General features: G+C 40.7%; 1 long non-coding RNA gene across 3 annotated transcripts in view; it reads left to right on the top strand.

The window, feature by feature from the left end:
- Positions 1–23,191, top strand: part of LOC121395435 — a 79,626-nt gene extending 56,435 nt beyond the window's left edge. For 2 of the 3 annotated variants that reach the window (XR_005962485.1, XR_005962484.1), the window contains exons 2-5: positions 22,432–22,495; positions 22,584–22,717; positions 22,792–22,915; positions 23,013–23,191. This is a non-coding gene — a long non-coding RNA (uncharacterized LOC121395435). Of the gene's footprint in view, positions 1–21,432; positions 21,805–22,431; positions 22,496–22,583; positions 22,718–22,791; positions 22,916–23,012 lie in introns of those variants that run through there. The other variant, XR_005962486.1, reaches the window with a different exon arrangement.
- Positions 23,192–24,278: the final 1,087 nt, after the last annotated feature.

The raw sequence follows: 24,278 nt of genomic DNA, 5'->3' as shown, positions 1-24,278 counted from the left end.
AATTTCAATAAAGGAAAAGCTATCAAATGATGGCTCTGGACTGGCTGCTGAGATGCAGAGGAAATAACTGTTTATATTGTTAAAGCAGCTGGTTGACTTGTTTACTTGTCTTGGGACATTGATCTCTTCTACATTTGCCCAGTCTTTTCTGCTATACTAAACTGTCTGGCATTACTCAAGGGTTACTCTCCTATTTGATTCCACTGAGACATTTCATGTGACAAATGTTCAGAGAGATTTGAAATCTAAGAAATAGCCATGCCTCTGTGAAAAGGAGACAAAATTAAAAAGTGGAAGGGAAACTGGATGATTTGGAAAATAGGTCTAGGAGAAATAGTCTTAGATTCATAAACATACCTGAATCTTTCCAAAATGACTCATTATACACGTTGATTTCTAAAACAATTCCCCTCAAACTTGGTCTCCCTCAAGAATGTCAAAGCTTTAAAATTTTAAGGAACGTACCTGGTGGTCTAGTGGTCGGACAGCAGGGACGCCTGCCGCGACGAGCGGCTTCCATTAAGCCGCAGGCGCCGGCGTCTTAGGGCGCGTGCGGTGCGCTCTTGTGTTTCCTGGTGCTTCTGAGCCTTGTGCTATGCGTTGCTATATTCTGAACCTGTTTGATAACTGTTTTGACCCCTGCCTGGCTATTTTGACTATTCTGACTTCTGGATTCTGACCCTTGCCTGATTACCGACTACCTCTTCTGATTAACCCTCTGATTGACTTCCTGGTTTGACCCTTGCCTGCCTGACAACGTTTATTCTCTGCCTGCCTCGACCCGGCCTGATCTGACTACTCTTTTGCCAAACGCCTTGTACTACGATCTTCTGTCCAAAGACTTTGCTTTATAGTCGTGCCCCTCTGCCTATCCAGAACCCTCATCTTGCACCTCTCATTTAAGTCCAGGTGGCATCCAAGTAAGCCGAGGGCTCCTCCCGAGGCCCAAAGGCGGTCACACTACTGGTGAAGCACGAGCCAAGACCAGGGTGCCTGGTGTTTGTTCTGGTGTTGGGTGCCGACCGTGACATTATCACAGGCCCAAGATGGATGAAGAAGGTCGAGCTGCTGCTGCCGCTGCTCCTTCCACCACTGACGCACTACTTACCACACTGTTACAGCGTCTGGAAGAACATGAGCAGAGGCAAGATTACCTGATGCAAGGTTTCCACAATTTGACCCGTCGACTGGATGCTTCTGTTCAGTCTCCAGCTCCAGTAATCACCCCTCCTGTGGCCATTCCTGTGGGTTCTCCTTCTCTGTTGGGTAATGTATCCAAAACCCATGAACCCAAGATTGTGTTTCCTGATAAATTCAATGGGGACAGGTCAAAATTTTTCATGTTCCAAGAGGCATGTAAATTATACCTCAGCTTTTTCCCCCACTCTTTCGCTACTGGCGAGGAAAAAGTGAGGTTCGTAATGACCCTATTACAGGGTGATCCCCAAATTTGGGCTCTCAGATTGCCCCTCTCAGATCCTGCCCATTTTTCCCTTGATTAATTTTTTAAAACCATGGCTGTACTTTATGATGACCCGGATTGTGCATCTTCTGCCGACTCCGCGATTCGTAAATTGCACCAGGGGAAACGGGATGCGGAGGTTTATTGCACCGAGTTCCGCCGGTGGGCAGTGGAGACTGGGTGGAACGACATGGCGCTTCGCAGCCAGTTCCGTATTGGGCTGTCTGATTCTGTCAAAGATAGCTTGGTAAATTACCCTTTATCTTCCAACCTGGATGATCTCATGTCACTTGCCATCCAGGTAGATAGGAGGCAGAGGGAAAGAAGGGGTGAAAGGGGTTCTTCTTTGCATTCTGGGTTTACCAATGTTAAGTATAACTTTTCTAATATGGTGTCCAATGTTAAGTCCCCTAACCCTTCCATGGTTCAACCTCAGGAGGAACCCATGCAATTGGGCATATCCCGTCTAACCCCTGAAGAAAAAACCCGCAGGCATTCCCTTGGTCTTTGCATTTACTGTGGGGAAAAGGGTCATTTCCTGAACTTATGTCGGGAAAGGCCGGGAAACTTCCAAGCCTAAATGGAGAAGGGGAGCTCCATTTGGGTGCAGAAGTTTCCTCTCCCCAGTCTACCTCTAGGATTTTGATACCTGTTAAACTCACCTGGCCTACGTGCTCTGTCAAGGTGTCCGCTTTTGTGGATTCAGGGGCGGAGGGGAATTTTCTGGATGCCACCTTTGCGGCAAGATCTGGTATTCCCTTAACCCCTCTAATTCGTCCTATGAGGATTTTGGCAGTTGATAAAAAACCTTTAGGGTCAGGTCTGGTGACTAAAAAATCTGTGTCCCTTTCCATGTGCTCTGATAATCATCACAGTGAGAGGTTAGCCCTTTTTATCATTCAGGGTGCGTCTTCTCCTCTTATTTTGGGGTTACCTTGGCTTCAGACCCATAATCCTCATATTGACTGGGTATCGGGGAAGATTCTTCAATGGGGTCTTAAGTGTGGTGGTTCATGTATTCCTCAAGTGGTGGCAACTACTCCTTTAGAAGGTTTACCTGCAGCATATGCTGAATATGCTGACGTATTTTCTAAGAAATCTGCAGAAACCCTACCTCCACACAGGCAGTATGATTGTTCTATAGATCTAATTCATGGATCTACTCCCCCTCGGGGTAGAACATACCCTCTTTCCTTGCCGGAGGCCCAGGCAATGAAGGAGTATATAAAGGACAACCTTGAAAGAGGGTTCATCAGGCCTTCTAGTTCCCCTGCGGGGATGGGCTTCTTCTTTGTTGGGAAAAAGGATGGTGGTCTACGCCCCTGTATAGATTATAGGGGTCTCAATAAGATCACCATAAAAAAACGCTATCCCCTCCCTTTAATTTCTGAATTGTTAGACCAGGTTAAGGGTGCTAAGATCTATTCTAAGCTAGATCTTAGGGGCGCCTATAACCTCATACGTATTAGGGAGGGGGATGAGTGGAAAACTGCATTTAACACCGGGGACGGCCACTACGAATATCTTGTAATGCACTTTGGTCTCTGTAACGCACCCGCGGTGTTCCAAGAATTTGTCAACGACATCTTTCGGGGAAAAGCTGGCGATATTCATAGTGGTCTATCTTGACGATATTTAAATTTTCTCCTCTAACTTGGGTGAACATAGAAATCATGTTCATCAAGTCTTGTGCAGACTCAGGGAGTATGCAAAACTGGAGAAATGTATCTTTGAGGTTACTTCCGTTCAATTTCTGGGGTTTAATATTTCCAGCAAGGGTCTTGAAATGGATCCAGGCAAGGTGAGAGGGTTTGCAAATTGCTATCGTCAGTTTATTAAAATTTTTTCCCTAATTGTGGCCCACATTAAGAAGGGTGCTGACCCCAGCATCTGGCCTCCTGAAGCTGTACAAGCTTTTGACTTCCTCAAGAAGGAATTCAGTTCTGCCCCCATTCTTCGACACCCTGACACTGCACTTCCTTTTATAGTAGAGGTAGATGCTTCTGAAGTTGGGGCAGTCCTTTCTCAAAGGCATCTTCTCTAAGAAATTTTCTCCTGCTGAGATCAACTTTGATATCGGGAATAGAGAATTTTGGCTGTTAAATGGGCCTTTGAGGAATGGCGGCATCTGCTGGAGGGAGCAAAACACATGATCACGGTTTATACTGATCATAAGAATCTTCTGTACATTGAGTCGGCCAAGCGACTAAATCCTAGGCAGGCCAGATGGGTGCTGTTTTTCACCAGGTTCAATTTTTCTTTAACGTTTAGGCCTGGTTCCAAGGATACTAAAGCGGATGCACTCTCTAGAAGCTTCGAGTCCAATTCCTCTGAGTCTAGCGAGCGCATCCCCATCATCCCCAGGGAGGTAATTGTAGCAGCATTTGAATCTGACCTTTCCTCTTTATTGTCCCCTGTACAATCATCTGCTCCGGTGGATACTCCCTTTGGGAGGCTGTTCATTCCACAGGAGTTAAGGGAATAAGTGTTGAAGGAGGTTCACGATTCTAAGATGGCGGGGCATCCTGGCATTTCTAAGACGGTGTCTCTGTTATCCCATTATGTCTGGTGGTCTTCCTTCAAACAGGATACAAAGGCCTTTGTTAACTCCTGTCCGATCTGCCAACGGTCAAATCATCTCATAACTCTTCCCAGGGTCTGTTAATTCCTGTACCAATTCCTGAGAAACCTTGGTCCCATCTGTCAATGGACTTCATTGTAGATTTGCCCCCTTCCCAAGGGAAGACTGTGATTTGGGTGGTGGTGGAAAGGTTCAGTAAGATGGGCCATTTTATTCCCCTTCCACACCTCCCTTCTGCTAAAACCTTGGCTGATCTATTCATTACTCACATTTTTAAGTTACATGGTTTTCCTGAAAATATTGTTTCTGACAGGGGGGTTCAATTTGTCTTGAAGTTTTGGCGTGCTTTCTGTTCTTTAGTAGGGATTGAGTTATCCTTTTCCACTGCATATCACCCCCAAACCAACAGTCAAACTGAAAGGGTGAACCAATCTCTTGAGCCAGAGCTGGACTGGGAGCAAAAAGCAGCCCGGGCAAAAAACAAACCAAGCAGCCCACGTGTAAACATACACACACAGACACAAACACACACACACAAAGAGACACACAAACACAGAGAGATGCACACACAGAGACACAACACACACAAAAAGACACACAAACACAGAGAGACACACACAAACACACACACAAAGAAACACACACAGAGACACACAAACACAGAGACACACACAGACACAAACACACAAAAGACACACAAACACAGAGAGACACACAAAGACACAAACACAGAGAAACACACAGACACACAAAGAGACACAAACACAGAGAAACACACACACACACACAAAAAGACACACAAACATAGAGAGACACACAGACACACAAAGAGACACAAACACAGAGAAATACACACAGAGACACACACACACAAAAACACACAAAGAGACACAAACACAGAGAAACACACACAGAGACACACACACACAAAAACACAGAGAGACACACACAAACACAGACACACACAAACACAGGGAAACACACACAGAGACACACACACACAAAAACACAGAGACACACACACAAACACAGGGAAACACACACAGAGACACACAAACACAGAGAGACACACACAAACACAGACACAAAGAAACACACAGAGAGACACACACAAACACAGGGAAACACAAACACAGGGAACACACACACAAAGACACAAACACAGACACACAAACACAGAAAGACACAAACACACAGAGACACAAACACAGACACCCCTACCTCTCCTAGGAGCTTCCTGAAACAGCACGGGAACTCTCCGACACCTCCCACCCCGTCTGCTGGCCAATCAGTGGGACTTTGACTTCCTGACTAATCTTAGGAGGTGGGAGGAGGGAGGAGGAAGGAACACACAGCTGCTTGCTGTGTCTGTGAAGGAGAATCACAGCATGCATGCTGTAAGTCTCTCTACCTCAAATCGCCATAAAGCCCTTCGGGAAATTGCCCGAACTGACAGATTGTCAGTCCGGGCCTGTCTTGAGCAGTATCTCAGGTGTTATGTGTCTGATAATCAGTCCTCCTGGTCTGAACTATTACCCTGGGCAGAATTTGCATACAATAATGCTACCCATTCTTCCTCTGGGGAGTCCCCATTCTTTATTGTCAATGGGTTACATCCCAAAGCGTTTTCTTTTTCCGGTTCTGGTTCCTCTGTACCTACTGCTAACTCTTCAGTGGAACGATTTTCTAAGGTTTGGTCTCAGGTGCATGACTCTCTTGTTGCAGCTACATCTGCCCAAAAGAAAGCTGCTGATAAAATCCGTAGGGAAGCACCCAAGTATAAGATAGGAGACTCAGTATGGTTAGCCACCAAAAATATTAAGTTGAAAGTTCCCTCTCCCAAGCTAGGTCCCAGGTTCATAGGTCCATACCACATCACTGCAATAATTAACCCATCCTCTGTTCGTCTTCAGTTATCTGCTAATTTTAAAATTTCTAATTCTTTTCATGTCTCCCTCTTGAAACCTGCCGCTCATGTTCGTCATTTGCCTGTTCCTCCCCCAGTATTGGTTGAAGGTCAGCCTGAATTTGAGATCCAAGAGTTCCTAGATTCCCGCCTCGTACGAGGTAAACTTCAATATCTCACTAAGTGGAAGGGCTTTGGTCCTGAGGAGAACTCTTGGGTCTCAGTGGAGGACATCAAGGCTGACCGCCTCAAAAAGCAATACCATGCTAAGTTTCCTGGCAAGCCTGGGGGTCCAGTGGCCCCCCCTAGAGAGGGGGGTAATGTAAGGAACGTACCTGGTGGTCTAGTGGGGGGGACGGCAGGGACGCCTGCCGCGACAAGCGGGTTCCATTAGGCCGCAGGTGCCTGCGTCTTAGGGCGCGCGCGGTGCGCTCTTGTGTAATTTAAAGGCGTGCTGACGTAATGACGTCAGCGCGCAATGGCGCGAAATTCAAACACTATTTAAAGCCCATTAGGGCTGTGGGACCTTGCCCGTGATAGGATATTGTTTCCTGGTGCTTCTGAGCCTTGTGCTATTCATTGCTATATTCTGAACCTGTTTGATTCCTGTTTTGACCCCTGCCTGGCTATTTTGACTATTTTTACTTCTGGATTCTGACCCTTGCCTGATTACCGACTACCTCTTCTGATTAACCCTCTGATTGACTTCCTGGTTTGACCCTTGCCTGCCTGACAACGTTTATTCTCTGCCTGCCTCGACCCGGCCTGATCTGACTACTCTTTTGCCTAACGCCTTGCACTACGATCTTCTGTCCAAAGACATTGCTTTAGAGTCTTGCCCCTCGGCCTATCCAGAACCCTCATCTTGCACCTCTCATTTAAGTCCAGGTGGCATCCAAGTAGGCCGAGGGCTCCTTCCGAGGCCCAAAGGCGGTCACACTACTGGTGAAGCACGAGCCGAGTCCAGGGTGCCTGGTGTTTGTTCTGGTGTTGGGTGCCGACCATGACAAAAATAGAGAGACTTCACAGGATTGGACCCCCAAAAGATTTCCATCCCATGAGGCCAAGAGTTGTGATTGTAAAATAACTGGACTATTTAGACAAAAACAGACTATTTCAAGCCTATAAAAAATTTAATGCACTTGATGTAGAAAGTAATACAATTTTGATATTTTAAGACTACTCATTGCTTCTCTCCCAAAAACTGAAGGAATTTTCCAAAACTTGCCAAACTCTGGCTAATCTACATATTAATGTTTTCTTGATGTATCCTGCTAAACTAAAGATTTTTTTGGCTTCTGGAGCTAGAGTTTTTAACGATCCTTGAGAGGCACATGCATTTACTTCACATCTGGATAAGAAAAACCTTGGAAATCTTGCAATCCATTGAAAAAGATATGATTTCTAACACTTGACTCCTAAAGGGATTCAACTTTTTCTCCAATATGACCCTGTAGCGGGTTTTACTGCTCTCTGTTTCACTCATATCATAGAGAGAGTTTTTAGTTTTCCATCCAAAAGGGAGTGTCCTATTACTGGTATTAAAGAATACCAAATCTGACATAGCATTCTTACAGGATTCAGCAGCGTTTCAAATTGACCGCACGCACATCCAGGTAAGCCCTGCCCCACATCTCTTCGGGTCGGCGTATCTGTCCGTATACTACGGTACATCTTAAGAACAGATCCCTATATTGAACCGCCAGGATTCTAAGCGCTTCTAATTTAACTGCGGGGTAAGTGCAGTCACTAGCTGCTCACAATGAGCGCACCTAAGATCCTGCTCTATTTCAGTTTTTTCCAATTAGGTACAACCTCCGACGTTCTAAATAACCTTTGTGTTGTGAGGTTAATACACTATCGATTAAAGATACTCATAACCATTTAACAAATGACCCCAATAAAATTGTAAAGATTTTCAACAATTATTACAAAGACTTGTACTCTAATCCAAACATAAACTCTGAGAAAATGAATTTTTTTTTTAAAGTTGTAAAATCCCTCAGATTTCAAATCAGTCGGAAAATCTAAATAGTCCAATTTCCACTGAGGAAGTGTCCAATATTAGTACCGTAATAACTTGAAAACTGCAAAGGCAGGTGGCCCTGATGGCCTAACTCTATCTTTTTACAAAATAATGAAGGACAAAATCTCACCTTTTCTAAGAAATTTATTTAATGATATTTTACCTTCTAGTGAACTTTCAAATCTTAGAGTCATCCCGAGAAAAGACAAAGACTTATGCCTCCCCTTCTTCTATAGGCCTATTTCCTTATTAAATTAAGATATCAAGATATTATCCAAGGTCTTTGCGGATAGGCTTTCTTCAATTCTTCCCTCTATAATCTCTGAGGCCCAAAATGGCTTTATTAAAAAAAAAAAATATTAGGGCTTTGATTCACAAACTATTTTTTGCCAAAAAGCACAAAATTCCTAGGTCCAGGGGCGTTCCGCCAATGAGGCAAGCTGAGACACTCGCCTCAGGCGGCAGCGCCAGAGAGGATTCCAGGGGCAGAAAAAAGCAGCTCCTACACCTTTAAGAGCCGTATTTCTGTTTTTTAAACTGGAAATTCGGCTGTACTATTGCGAGAGAGCGCAAGTGCGCTCTCCGCACTAGTGTTCCTGCCTCCACTCCCATCAGTTAAGCCAGCGAGGAGGAGGCGGCATTGCAGGAGCCACCTCAGGCAGCTCTTTCCACAGGATCGGTGCTGGCTAGTTCATCACCTTTTGAAATATTTAAGAGTATGATACAAGGCTGTCCTTTGTCGCCCCTTTGTTTCAATATTGCATTAGAACCATTAATTTGTTTCCTTGATCAGTCTAAGTCTAAATTAAGGGAATTACCATTAATAGTAGGCATCTTAAGGTATTATATGCAAGTCTAAGTAAGGGAGCACCACCCCTTAATTTTATGAAAAGCAGATAGATGGTGTGCAGAGTTATAAGGATAAATGATAATACGAAAGGAGGAAAAGATTAACCCTTAAAGTTGCACCACCCCATCAGGGAATCCGATGACTCAAGGAACAAAAATATTTTAAAACTTAACTTTTACTGATAAATTAGTTAAAACCATACATCCAGAAGAGCATTTAAAATAAAGTTAGGAACAGGGAGACATAGAACCCAAATTAAGTCAGGCAATGATTGCCGAGCATAAGGTGAATATAGGGCTATCAACGGATAACCAGCCCACCTGTCAACTTTGGCATGCCAGTCCCAGTTAGTCTTGATTATTTAACCATTAGCCATTAAGCAGTCCCTTGTGAGACTCTGTAATTTTTTTGATTCTGTCCCCCTGCCTAACAAAACTAAAATGCGCCTGACGCGCGTTTCACCTGCATATCGCAGCCTTTGACAAAGCCTGCGATATGCGGGTGAAACGCGCGTCAGGCGCATTTTAGTTTTGTTAGGCAGGGGGACAGAATCAAAAAATCTTTTTGGGCCTTTGTTTCACAGCGGAAATGGGTGGGAAGCGTTGTGGGTGAAGGGGTGGTTAATCGACGGAACCTGCTTCATTTGGGGAAGAATTTAAACGCTTATGCGTAATTTACATAGAATATAACAATTCAGTTTGGTTGAGTGCACAGTGGGCCAATTTTTGGCACCACTCGCTATTTAGTTGCCTCTATGACAATAGGAGGGTGGATGTGGTGATGGTAATACCCATGCCTGTAAACGATCGTTGCAAGTTTATCTTAATTCACACCTTATTAATCGAGACCAACTGATACCCATTAGCATTTGTATACGAAGATTGGCAGGTGGGGTGGCTACACACCGGGTAGAAATACCGAGTCTCACAAGCTACTGCTTAATGGCTAATGGTTAAATAATCAAGACTAACTGGGATTGGCATGCCAAAGTTGACAGGTGGGCTGGTTATCCGTTGATAGCCCTATATTCACCTTATGCTCGGCAATCATTGCCTGACTTAATTTGGGTTCTATGTCTCCCTGTTCCTAACTTTATTTTAAATGCTCTTCTGGATGTATGGTTTTAACTAATTTATCAGTAAAAGTTAAGTTTTAAAATATTTTTGTTCCTTGAGTCATCGGATTCCCTGATGGGGTGGTGCAATTTTAAGGGTTAATCTTTTCCTCCTTTTGTATTATCTTAAGGTATTAGCCTTTGCCGATTATTTATTACTAATTTTAAAAAATCCTGAGTTTTCACTTAAAGTTGTTTTTGATTTATTTTAGCTTATTTATTTTAGCTTTGATTTATTTTTAGGCTTTTTAGCAAGTGAAAGAATACAGGGTTATGGAAGATAGCTCATAGTACAAGTTGATCCAGGGAGTAGTCTGATTGCCATTTTGGAGTCAGGAAGGAATTTTTTCCCCCTCTGAGGCAAATTGGAGAGGCTTCAGATGGTTTTTTTTTTGCCTTCCTCTGGATCAACTGGCAGATTGGCAGGTTAAAAAAAGTTAAAAGGTTGAACTTGATGGACATGTCTTTTTTCAACATAACTTACTAGTTACATAGTTACATTGGGTTGAAAAAAGACAAAGTCCATCAAGTTCAACCCCTCCAAATGAAAACCCAGCATCCATACACACACCCCTCCCTACTTTTAATTAAATGAAAGTCACTATGTTACTATTTCAAGTCTTTTTCTGGCTATAAAGTCAATGTTGACAAATCTGAAGTAATGAATATATATGGTTCAGATAAAATATTTAGGATTAATAATTCCTTCAGATTTAAATAAGTTATATTCTTTAAATATTACACCAGCCTGTCAGAAGGTTTCCTCCATGTGTGAAAAATAGGCCAATTTTCCCTTTAATATTAAGTAACGAGTACTCTTTTTTAAATCTTTGATATTTCCCAAGCTAACATATCCATTAATTAATCTTCCTTTGCTTATAAAACATTATGATTTCACGAAATTGGACTTTGCGTTAAATACATTTATTTGGAATGGTAAAAAAAGCAAAGATTGCCCTAAACAATTAAGAGCTCCAGCTAAACTTGGAGGTTTAAATCTTCGTAATTTTAGAGCTTTTAATTTATCAGCCTTCACTAGATAACTCATTGAGTGGATCTCTCAAGGTAATAAATTTACAAATCCTGACATTGAGATTTTTCAAGAAACCCACTTTGATATTCTATTTGTTTTACATAGCAAATGGAAAAACGTTCCTTGTGATTTTAAAGGAGAAGGAAACCCAGTCGGCGCAAAAACCCTCCCCTGTGTTGCTTCCCCTCCCTCCTCCCCCCTGGCCTACCTGTCCCGCTGGGTAAATGCCCCTAACTTGTTACTTACCCTTCTGCGCAGGTCCAGTCTACGGAGTTCACTGACGCCATCTTCTTCTAAGCGATCTTTTCCTGCTTTGACCGGCATTTTGGCGCATGTGCAGTAGGAGCATTTCGCCAGTACGGATCTACTGCGCATGCGCCAAAAGTCACAAAGTTTTCCGATTTCACTTCGTGACTTTTGGCGCATGCGCAGTAGATCCGTACCAGCGAAATGCTCCTACTGCGCATGCGCAGGTCAAAGCAGGAAGAAGATCGCTTGGAAGAAGATGGCGTCGGTGAACTCCGTAGACTGGACCTGCGCAGAATGGTAGGTAACAAGTTAGGGGCATTTTCACAGCGAGACAGGTAGGCCAGGGGGGAGGAGGGACGGGAAGTAACACAGGGATGGGGGGGAGGGTTTTTGTGCTGACTGGGTTTCCTTCTCCTTTAAGAAGAATCCTCTCTATCGCGATTCTATCTTTGTGTGGAAACATTTATTCTCTCGTCATACGTATAGTATGCGGAAACTCCTTTCATGCCAGCTAAACTCTTACCTAAACCCTCAGATTACCAAAAGTCTAATTCCTTTTTATTTTCTATAGAAAGAAATTTACTAGTCTATTTGACCTTAATGTCTTGGTCAATCAAGTTTTAATTAGCTTCATGAATCTGATAGATATTATTACTTAACTTGTCATTGAGGTCTTTCTTTGTTGCATAATAACAAAAATCTTGTTTTAGCTGATCACAGGTTATCTGAAGATTTGGCAGAGTTTTTGGAACTCCCTTGTTTGATTTCTATTAACTCTCTATCGAAAAAATTTGGAATGATTACGGGTCAGACACACACACCTTCTCAAAAGCCTCCATCAAATGGGCTGAGTTTTTACACTGTCAAGTGTCCCCTTCAGATTTGGTGAAATTTATTAATAACTATAATAAATTGATTTTAGCAGAGAGCTAAACATTTTAAGCTTGTCCACCTAGGCTATGGAATTTTTTTTTCTAAAAGTACCTCTTATAGTCCTATATCATATTATCCTAAATTTGACGAGACTAATGTGTCACCTTTTCTTTATTTATGGACTTGTCCAAAGATTAATCTATTTTGGCAGGAAGTCACTAGTTTATTGAATTTTAGACTTAGGCTAAATATTAAATTGTCTCCGTGTTTTGCTTTACTGCATCTAGATAATAATATGCTTTCTTCAATTCCTAACACAAATTTTTTCTCCCATGAGAGTAAGTTATTGACTACTTTTTTTCTAGCTGCTTCTCTGAAAGCTTTATTTAATTTTTGGTTACAAAAAGAATCCCCCTCATTATCGGACATCATTTCTTATATGAACCACCTTAGTTGCCAAGAAGCCTTAATAGCTAAAACAAAGAAAGTAATTGCAAAGATTCGTATAGGCTAATTTGTATGGGGTGCCGTTTGTCCCAAATACATTCTGTATAAAAAACTATCCCTAATACACAGAATGAATGTCTCTCATGGTATATAAGTATTTGTGACCATACACAGAGAAAAAAAAATATACAAAAGACTTATTTCTATTAAAGAATGAAAACAAAATCTGGTTAGTGCACTAAAGGATGTCATTATATCACAAACTCCATTCTGTACAGTTTAACAAGCAATCTGTCTCACAAATGTATAACCTCCATGTAACGGACACACTTATGTGCAAAGTTACTTACAGTATGAATTATGTAAAAACAAAGTTGGACATAATATATAATAGTGTAACTAACTAGTGCTTGTCAAGCTAGATTTGAATGATTAAATAGATATCTGCGACAGAAAGCAAGATTTTATAGTACAGGTTTCATTCTTTCCACAAAATGACAGTTTTGTTTCACAAAACAGATAAAATAACCATTCTGTGGAGCAACACTGTCAGTCACATTCCTGAACCAATAAGAACAAAGCTTATTGTTATATACAAACAAGATGAGAAGTGGCCAGCTCTGCTCCACATGGCTAAGGCAAAGTATCTGACCTGCTATAGAGGGCGCCCTCTAATGTCCCCTGTGCTGCATAGTAATAAACATGAACAAACCTTTCTTAAAAGAGCTGCAGTTAAACGCTACAGGTTCATAAATGGAAGTTTTTACAAATGGCTGAGAAATATAATGCTGCACTTATAATGATTGTAGAGAAAGAAAAGTATGCAAAACTTATATAAATATGATAATTTTAGGTGATATGGCTATTCTTATTGTAGTAACCTGCTTGTGTGGCCATTTTGGTTAAGGGCATTCCTGCTGTTTTGCCATTATCTTATGACTCACTCCTGTTCCTCTTCTTGTCTAAGGTGAGAGCAATAATGGGAAAGGCCACACCCACCTGCCATGTTGTATTAAATGTACCAGAAGTTACTGTGCTTGTCTGGCTGCTTTGCCTGACTCTCAGAGACAGTTATAAGTTTTGTATATGATAATTAGACTCCAATGTCTCCTCCTAGCTGTAATCTTGCACCAATTAGCTTGTAGTAGTCTCTTAGTAATGTGCTTACCTATAGTTCAACTACTACATAATAGCTTGAGCCAGAGACTTGGGACTGATCATGTGCACACATACCTCCCAACTGTCCCTTTTTCAGAGGGACAGTCCCTCTTTTGACAGCTTAACCTGAGGTCCCTCATTTGTACTGGAAAGTCCCTCTTTTCTCTACACTGAACAGCCAGAAAAAGAAACAAAGTTTCTAACTTAATTGGCTTTTGGCAGAGAGGCCAGTACAGCTAACAGGTGCAACTAAGATGCTTTATAACAATTTTGAGATAAGAAAATAAGTAATTTTAACAGTTTAGATAAGGAGAAATATTTTCAAATTTTTATAATGAACATGGTAATTACGGGGTGTGGCCACAAAAATGGGTGTGGTCAAAACAATTGCCGCACTACATGCAGAAAACATTTTTGTCCCTCTTTTTACTTCCAAAATGTTGGGAGGTATGACACACATTGTGTATAGTATGATGTGTTGGTTATATGAGCAGCCACTCCTGAGTACTGGTTATACATTTGTGAGACAGATTGCTTGTTAAACTGTACAGAATGGAGTTTGTGATATAATGACATCCTTTAGTGCACTAACCAGATTTTGTTTTCATTCTTTAATAGAAATAAGTCTTTTGTATATTTTTTTTCTCTGTGTATGGTCACAAATACTTATATACCATGAGAGACATTCATTCTGTGTATTAGGGATAGTTTTTTATACAGAATGTATTTGGGACAAACGGCACCCCATAAATTTGGTCTCCATATTTTGAGATCTATAACTCCAGTACTAGTGGTCAAATAATTTGGTTCCTTCAATTGTAAAAAGATTGTCTATTGGGTAGTCCGGCATTCCAGATGATAATGGGCTTTTTCTTTATTTCTTTTTATTACATTTACATCCACTGGCTTAGTTAATTTTAGTTACTTCTTGTTAGTTTTCTGTATTTTTTTTTATTGAATACTATACATACTGTATGTGATAACATGCCATTGTGTCAAATGCAGCATGTTTTCTTTATCTGCATAATATTTGCGGTCGTTTTTATTTAATTTGTTTAAATGTGAAAATCAAATAAAATATTTTAAGCACAGAAACATTGATCTTGCCAATATATGCTAATGTACAGTACTACTAATACCATTTATTGAATTAAAAAAGTGTTTTTTCAAAAGGATGTAAAATCCAGAACAATTGTTGGCCTGTGTACAGGCACAAGCAGCTGATTTCAGTTCAAGAATGTACTTGCAAAACCTTTCTTCCCTGAAATCAGCCACATGTGCGTGCACCTTGGTCTGCACAATTGTTCCAGGTGTAGGCGGGATAGGATGCTAATGCCAGCATAGGGGCTTATTCTTCGCCATTTCAGCAGGCTGCTTTTCAGCCCATCTGGTATTAGCCCTATAGTTTTTAGAAGCATAGAGAACATAGATTCCAAACTCATCCTTGGACTTTCTGTTGTCAAAATGTTTAAATATAGGGAATTGGATGTTAACAGATTTATTTAATAAAATTACAACCACATCTTTCTTTTTGACACCTGGAGAAAATACCAAATTACAAGTTACCAACCCATTTTCTCTTTAACTTAAAGGACCAGTTACATAAAAAAATTTTTTAAAAAAAATTGTTTGTACATAAACAAAATAAACACCAAGACACATTTAACTTTAAATTCGCAAACTCTTTATTAAGAAATAATAAGAAAAGGCGTCAGGGCAATGAGCCATCATGTGGCACTCGATTTCTTCTCCCTGCCTTGTATAGGAGATAGCCAGGGAGGAGCACAAGCAGAGTATCGGTAAGTTATTTCTTAATAAAGGCTTTGCAAATTTAAAGTTAAATGTGTCTTGGTGTTTTTTTTCGTTATGTACAAACACATTTTTTTTAAAAAAATTTATGTTACTGGTCCTTTAATAGATTCCTGGTCAGACAGGTGGGATATCAATTTTCAACTTTTTTTTAAATTATAAGGCAATTATCAAAATCCAAGACATGACTTGCAGTATATCACTATGATTTGGAATTTAAGAGACATGAAAGAAGACATGAAAAAATAACTTCATTAAAGGTACTTGCAACTAAAGCTCTTTGCACATCTGCATTGTGCTATGTCCTCACTTGTGCTTTCCGAAAATCGTGTATAGTGTAACTACTGATGAAGGTGTCAGTAGCTCCAAAAACAAAATAAAAAATAAAATACTTAATGAATAAATAATGAATATATAACATATTATAAGTTAACCTAAACGTGAACCACCTCATCTCTGTTTCATATCTTTTTCCTTCTCAGCTCACTATTATAGCAGATAAGCAACAATCAAAAGTTTTTAATTCCCTATTATAATTCTCGCTATTGACACTTAGGGGCTAAATTAAAAATGCATTTTTATATAGAGGTTGGCTGCGCACAGGGCCGTTTAACGGCCTTGGTGGGGCCCAAACCCCTTTGCTCGCGGAGCACGGCAAAAAATTTTTGTGCAACCACGGCACCTTTTTGGCCACACCCCCAAATACAACACCCATTTAACAAAACATTATTCAGTTATGCCAGTATTAAATAGATAATCAAAATATTAGAGGCAGATCTGACAGTATACTACATTTACTACAAAAAAAATGGATAATTAGCATATTAACCCTAGCTGTTCCAGTGTAATCACTGTAGAAATGGCCTATGAGCACTCCATTGATCCCAGACAAGCAAGTAAGATGACTAAAACATGGCCAATGAACAGAAAGTCTCTGTGACATTGTCTGTGCTTGTTGCAGATTGCCAGTACGGCAGAACCAAGATAAGTAACTCTGAGAAAACATAAATCTGATTTAAGGAGAAGTAAACCCCCTTTCTAATAAAAACCCCTACCCTCCATAGCCCCCCACCCTCCCTGCTCCTCCCCACACAGGAGTTACCGCAAGTAAATACCCCTAAGCCAGTAATTACCCCTTGTTGCAGAGTCAGTGCAGTGGAGCTCATGGAGGCCATCTTCAGCCACTTCGGTAATCTCAGTAAGGAAGTGCATGCACAGTTGGAGCATTTTCCTGGTTCGCTACAACTGCGCATGTGCCAAAAATTGCAAAAGCGCCAGGAGAAGACCCGAAGATTACCAAACGGCTGAAGATGGTGCCCGTGAGCTCCGCTGTGCTGACTCTGCAACAAGGTTTAATCACTGGCTTAGGGGTTTTTACTTGTGGTAACTCCTGTGCAGGGGGGGGGGAGCAGGGAGGGGGGACTATAAAGGGTAGGGGTTTTTATTAGAAAGAGGGTTTTCTTCTCCTTTAACTAGTGAAACTGTGGAAGTGAAGCTCCCTGTTCATTAAAGTGGTTGTTCATCTTCAAGATAACTGTTAGTATGATGTAGAGAGGTATATTCTGAGACAATTTGCAATTTGTTTTCATTTTTTATTTGCAGCTTTTAATTATATAGCTTTTTATTCAGCAGCTCTCCAGTTTAAAATTTTAAAAGCTATCTGGTTGTTAGGGTCCAAATGACCTACCAACCAGGTAGTGGTTTGAATGAGAAACAGGAGCATGAGTAGGAGATAGCTAAATAGAAGATTACTAATAAATACCAATAACAACAAAATTTAGTCTCTTAACAATGCAGCCCATAGCACAATAGATTATGGGCTGCATGGGGACTACTCTATGACCCCCATTTGAAAGCCAGGTCAGAAGAAAAAGGCAGATAAATTATAAACTATAAAAACTGAAGGATAAACACAGTAGCAATTTCATGTATAAATACCCCCAGAATTCACAATTAAGGTCTGTTTTTCTCATATAAAGCCACAAATTGCACTGAAATATTGCAGTCAAAATTACCCAAATGTGTTTTCAAATAAACTAATAAACTATGCCAAACCTCATACTGTGGAAAGCTGCAAAAATATTGCCTTATATATTATATTTTAATAGATTTCAGTTATGAGTGTTACTCTTAGATGTTAATTAATATTTTGGTCCTTAAAAAGTCCCCTGTAATGTGCTCTGTGTTTGTCTTTCCTAGTGCACTTTCATCCTTTACCATATCACAAGCAAAGCTTCCCCATCTGTCTGTCCTCTCTATAGTCTCATCAGCAGATGTGGCTGCCATCTCCTGAATTATATACATGACCAGGTATAGGCATTGGTTGTCCCTGGGAATTTAGTTGGAGTGGAGTTAACAAATTAGGAATCAGATGGTTAAAATGTGCTGTATGCCCTTTTTCATGAAAACTTACTCCAAAAGTAGTTCAATTCTATACAAGCACTATATATTAAAGGCAGTAACATCAAAAAATTAAAGTGCTGTACTGTAAATAGGGTTGCCACCCAGCCGGTATTTAACCGGCCCAGCCGGAAAAAAGGGTCTCAAGGCCGGTGCCGGTATTAAAAAAATACCGGCAATTACATTGCCGGTAAAATTCTGAGGGGAGGAACCGCCACTTAATTTTAAGCAGCTTCGCTGCTCCCTCCTCCCTCCCTGCTTGAAATCCCCCAGCTATGCAGTGCCTGTCACGGCGCTTACGTGAGATGGAAGGTGCGATTCTGGACTGCGGGCTGTGTTTAGGGTTGTCACTGCCGGCTCCGCCCCTTTTTGTGTCGCGGTCTGCCCCTTTAGTACCCACCCCACCACTGCCCGGTAATTTTATTTTAAAAAGGTGGCAACCATAGCTGTAAAGTAATACAAATATAATGCACTGGTAAAACTTCTGTGTTTGCTTCAGAAACTCTACTATTGTTTAAATAAATAAGCTGCTGTGTAGCCATGGGAGCAGCCATTCAAAGGAGAAAAGGCTCGAGTTACACAGCAGGTAGTAGATATTCTTTGTAGAACCTAATTTCTATCTGTTATACATTATTTAACCTGTGCCATTATTAGTATTAGTATTATTATATTATTATTATTTTCCTCATAGGCTGACATTGCACCTCGGTAGGTTTTAGGTGGCGAAGTAGGGGGTTAAAGCTTTTTTTTAAAGAGACAGTACTTCGACTATCGAATGGTCGAATATTCGAACGATTTTTAGTTCGAAACGTTCGATTCGAAGTCGAAGGTCAAAGTAGCCAATTTGATGGTCGAAGTAGCCAAAAAAAAAAACCATTAGAAGTTCGAAGTTTTTTTTATTCTATTCCTTCACTCGAGCAAAGTAACTGGGCCCCTACATGTTCATTACTTTAAAACACTTACATTTTTTGGTGTTACTGTTCTTTTGAAACCCAGTGCAAAAAAATGTTCTGGTTTCAGCCAATTCTGCAACTTAAATAGGCTAGTTTAATAAATAAATCTTTATTGCTTTTATCAGTTTTTGAATACAGACAATTATTTACATGGGGTAACTTACACATATACATCAGCATTAATTTTATACTCTAAAAACACACAATGCTGCTAATCTGGACAATTACTACAATATCTCATTCATAAAATTTTATATATATATATATATATATATATATATATATATATATATATATTACACAAAAGCCATGAATATCTTGTAAATTATATCCTTATAAACGGTGAGTTCTGATGTCATTTCTGTCACATGACTCACTGAAACTTGTGTATTATAATAAATAAAGTACCCCCTTTTACAAAATATGAGGATATTAGAAGTCACCTCGGAGTTCCATGACCTGTATAAAAACACTCGGCCTTCGCCTCGTGTTTTTATATGGTCATGAAACTCCTCGGTAACTTATAATATCCTTATAATTTACAAGAGAGGGTACTTTATTCACTATATATATATATATATATATATATATATATATATATATATATATATATAGCTCCAAAGGTTGCCAGCAGCAAGTAAGTTGCAGGTAAAACTTAGTCCCTTTGTAAAATGTATAATGAAGCAATAGAATTCTTAATGAATCAGATGAAAATTAAGGGGCAGATTTACTAAGCCTCGACTGTTTTTTTACTTCGACTTCGACCTTCGATTCGAACGGTCGAGCAATCCTCCGATCAGGTGAATAGTCAAATTCGATAATCGAAGTGGACAAGTACGATTATCGAAGGATGTATTAGTTCGCCTATTCGACTATTCGACTCGACTCGAAGGATACCTTATTTGTCAAATCTTCACCCGAAGTTTTATTTGTACCCCATCTTTGACCTACCGAAGTTGATTTTGGACTTCGACATTCGAAGATGATCGAATAGTTGAGGAAAAATAATCGAATGGTCGAGGTAAAAAATCGTTTGACTATTCGATTTTCTTCTATTTTCTTTGCTGGTACTCTCCACTGTTGTGGGTGTATAGTGACACCTAGGGATCACTTTATAAACTGTTTTTTTAGTTCTGGCTGCACTATAGGTTTGGTGAATTACATTAAAATAAATACTGACACCAGAAACATGTTTGTTTTTGCATCTATCAGAATATAACCTAAGATTTTCAAGTATCAATGGCTTAAAACATTATTTTTTAGTTCTATTTTTTTTAATCAAAGATTAATTGGCACTATCTATCCTTACACTTCACTAAATGGTTAAATGTTTAAAAGCTGCATGGAATGCTGGGAAACACTGGCTTACTTATAAAAACCCCCCACCAGATGCCATTTGACTAAGAATTTGGTAAAAATTGAATTTTTGGCAGTCGCCATTTTTGAGGCCCTTGAGCAGGATGAGGAGCAGGAACACCTTGGCCCTGCTAGGATCAGGCAGCCTCGTCACTTCAGGAGACCTGTACTTTGTTTGGACGAGCTGCCTGATGATGAGGTTGTGAAGATGTTCCGCCTGAGTCGTGCCGCCATAATGCAGGTTTATGGTCTCATCAGTGAGGCCATTGAACCTGTGACGGCACGGTCTCAGGCAGTGCCTGGGATGTGCAAGCTGCTTGCAGTTTTGCATTTCCTGGGCACTGGCAGTTTCCAGCAGGTTTCTTCACGCCTCATTGGCATGAGCCAGCCCACCTTTAGCAGGATACTAGCACAAGTGCTCAGGGCACTACTGCAGCACTCGCGAAGGCTCATTTCCTTCCCCTCAACTCAGGCAGAGTGGATAAGATTAAAACAGGATTTTTTCCTAATTGGCCAATTTCCAAATTGCCTAGGAGCCATTGATTGCACTCATGTTGCGCTCACACCACCTCGCCATCAGCAGGAGCGCTACCGAAATCGTAAGCGCTCCCATTCCATCAATGTGCAGGTGGTGTGTGATTCCAACATGCGCATCATGAGTGTGAGATCTGGCTTTCCTGGAAGTGTCCATGATGCCACTATCCTGCGTCAGTCAGCTCTCCATGGCCTCTTCACCCGAGGAGAAATGCCAGACGGCTGGCTTGTGGGTAAGTTATATTTGCAATTTCATACAAAGACACTTCAAATATTATTTTAAAGGTGATATGTATGTATTTTCAAGAAATGTTGCCCTATTTTCAGTCTGGCTACAATAGATGCACTATGCATCTTGGGACCTGTAGTTTAGTTCAATCAGCTAACTTTGTTAGGGATTTTAATTCTTGGCACCTGATTCAGTTTACAGGTGAGATCTGTTAAGGGGAGGATTTATTATTGGATCTGCACACACACAATTTTTGACATTTGGGGGGGGGGAATTGCCTCTTTTATTGTGCCACCAATGTTGTTTGGCTAACAAAAGGGGTAAAGTAAGTACCCCAACAGCCAAGAATTTGTGTGTAGATCTGTTTGTAAAGATTTTTCGACTACACAATGGCCATAACTACAGCATTGGAATAGTCAACACAACAGACAACTGGAATCAATTACTACAATATATTTTTGTTTACATTTTTAGGAGACGCAGGATATGGCCTTCTGCCTTGGTTGATGACCCCTGTGAGGTTTGCCCAAACACCTGCCCAACGTAGGTACAATCGTGCCCAACGGAAAACACGTAATATCATTGAGCGCCTCTTTGGGGTGCTCAAATCTCGCTTCCGATGCCTCTCAGTCACTGGGGGAGCTCTGCGTTATTCCCCCCAGAAGGTTTCACAAATCATCACTGTCTGTGCCATGCTGCATAATGTGGCAAGGGAGCATGGATTACCTGCAGACATTGATGATGACCTGGAACCTGAGATTGAGGGGTATGTTGGCAGACAGAGGGACAACCAACCAGAGGGAAGAAGAGTGCGTGACTTAGTTGTAAGTTGAACAAACCACACAAAAATAGTTAATTTGTACTAGTTAAGACTTCTCAAGGGACAAATAGTGGTACATATTTTTTTGGGCCCCTATTCCTAAGTGCATTTTTTGTGATTGTTTGCAATCTTGTCAGTTACCTTTCAAACCATGTTTTTCCACTGTAAATCTGGTCATTTGCTTAACCTTTAGCCCTCTTTCACACGAGCATTTGAAGCTGCGCTCCCCTGCGTTCTGTTTTTATGTGTTTAGCCGCAGCGGAGCACAGGAGTAGACGCATTCAGTTGTTTGAAATGGGACTGTACTCCACAAACACAACAAAAATTTAGCATGTTGCGTCTCAATCTGTACAGCCCCATTGAAAACAACTGCATGCGTCTACTCCTGCGCTCCCCTGTAATGAGGTTTAGTAATGTCATGATCTAGATCAACTCAATAATGTCTGAAATCCATTAATTCCTAGGTCATTTGTTTGGCCTTAATATGTTTGCCTTGTCATGAGTGTTATATGTCAGGTCTTTATAACCAATCTCGATTATTAGGCCTTATATGATTGATGTGAAATGAAATTGTTTGGAATGGATATCTGGAAAGTAAACAATTTTTTATACTTTTCTTCCAAATGAACAGCCTGCTGATGGTGATGTGCTGACGTGCCCCTAGCAGTGAATGCTTTCCTGTAACATCTTATGCTGTAAGCAGAAAAATGATGAGATGACAAACAAATTTACATGTGTATACACATATTCAAGAGAAACCATTATCTGTACTTGTCATTTCAGCTTTCTGGCCTACTACTGTGTTATGGTTATACTTCACGTGTGTCAAACTCTACTTTATTATCTTGGTACTTGCCCACAGAGGATACAGACATGGACACTGACTGATTGGCCACGCCTCAAACTCCGTTATTCAGGTAGTTAGGAATTACTCAGGGAATTGTAAAAGATATTGCTAACAACTTACCATATTATTTGTGTGCCTTTGCAGCCTCTCCATGTGCAAACTTTTCCTGAAGTACTAAATTGGACTCAACACAAGCGACAGATGTGATGAACTGACAGCTGTTTGGCTCATTTGAACCTGGGTGGAGTCACCTTTCGAAAACATATCAGTAAGTGGCAGTGTTTGTTTAGCAATGACAGGCTTTTGTGTGGCTACTTAAATTTGTTTAGATTTGTGTTAATACATTTTTCTTGTTTGATCCACAGGTATGGCTTCTTCTGTTTTCTTGTTTGAAATGACATTACCCATGTTACTATTTTGGACTAGCACCTTGTCAAAAAAGAAAAACAAACACACCCGGTAATGTTTTAGTGCCTTTACTGACACAATCTTTGTCAAAATCCAAAACAGTTGAACAACAATAAAAAGACAATATATATCAGTAGAAAGTTTGTTTGTTTGTTTTTGGAACACACAATAGTTATTTAAAACCATTAAATATGTACCTTAGCTGAAAGGCACAGGAGGAATTTGGTCTCAACATATATTTCAAAATATAGCAGCCCCTATAGACCACTAAAGGGCAAAAGCTTTACAAACGTTTTACAAAGCATTTGTTGCATGACATTGATAATGCACCCCAGGATTCATCATGGCCAACTTTACATTAAACAGTATCCAAAAATTTGGCCCTGATAAGCTTGTGTCCAAAACAATAATATAACAATCAATATGATGTACAAATGACACTTGTCAATATATGACAATTTGGCCAGTTGAAAAGCATCAACAATATGAGATTAGTGCTGGCTAGGTAGAGTGTTGGACACCCAACAATGCTTGATAGTGCAAAGTAACAACCAAGGCTTTGTGCCTATAAGGCATATCATACACCTAGGACTTGCTATTGAATGAGCACAGGTGGAGGAGGAGGAGGTAGTAGGCGTTAGCACCTATTAGGAGTGCTGGGTAGCCAAAGTAGGCCAGATGTAGGCAACATAACTTCTTGTGCAAAGTAACAACCATTTGTGCCTATAAGGCATATCATACACCTAGGACTTGCTATTGAATGAGCACAGGTGGAGGAGGAGGAGGAGGAGGAGGTAGTAGGCGTTAGCACCTATTAGGAGTGCTGGGTAGCCAAAGTAGGCCAGATGTAGGCAACATAACTTCTTGTGCAAAGTAACAACCATTTGTGCCTATAAGGCATATCATACACCTAGGACTTGCTATTGAATGAGCACAGGTGGAGGAGGAGGAGGAGGTAGTAGGCGTTAGCACCTATTAGGAGTGCTGGGTAGCCAAAGTAGGCCAGAGGTAGGCAACATAACTTCTTGTGCAAAGTAACAACCATTTGTGCCTATAAGGCATATCATACACCTAGGACTTGCTATTGAATGAGCACAGGTGGAGGAGGAGGTAGTAGGCGTTAGCACCTATTAGGAGTGCTGGGTAGCCAAAGTAGGCCAGAGGTAGGCAACATAACTTCTTGTGCAAAGTAACAACCATTTGTGCCTATAAGGCATATCATA

Source organism: Xenopus laevis, chromosome 7L (genome assembly GCF_017654675.1).
Source record: "Xenopus laevis strain J_2021 chromosome 7L, Xenopus_laevis_v10.1, whole genome shotgun sequence".
Classification (NCBI taxonomy): domain Eukaryota; kingdom Metazoa; phylum Chordata; class Amphibia; order Anura; family Pipidae; genus Xenopus; species Xenopus laevis.
Note: the sequence above shows the minus strand (reverse complement) of the source record. Positions and strands in the feature narration are given on the sequence as shown.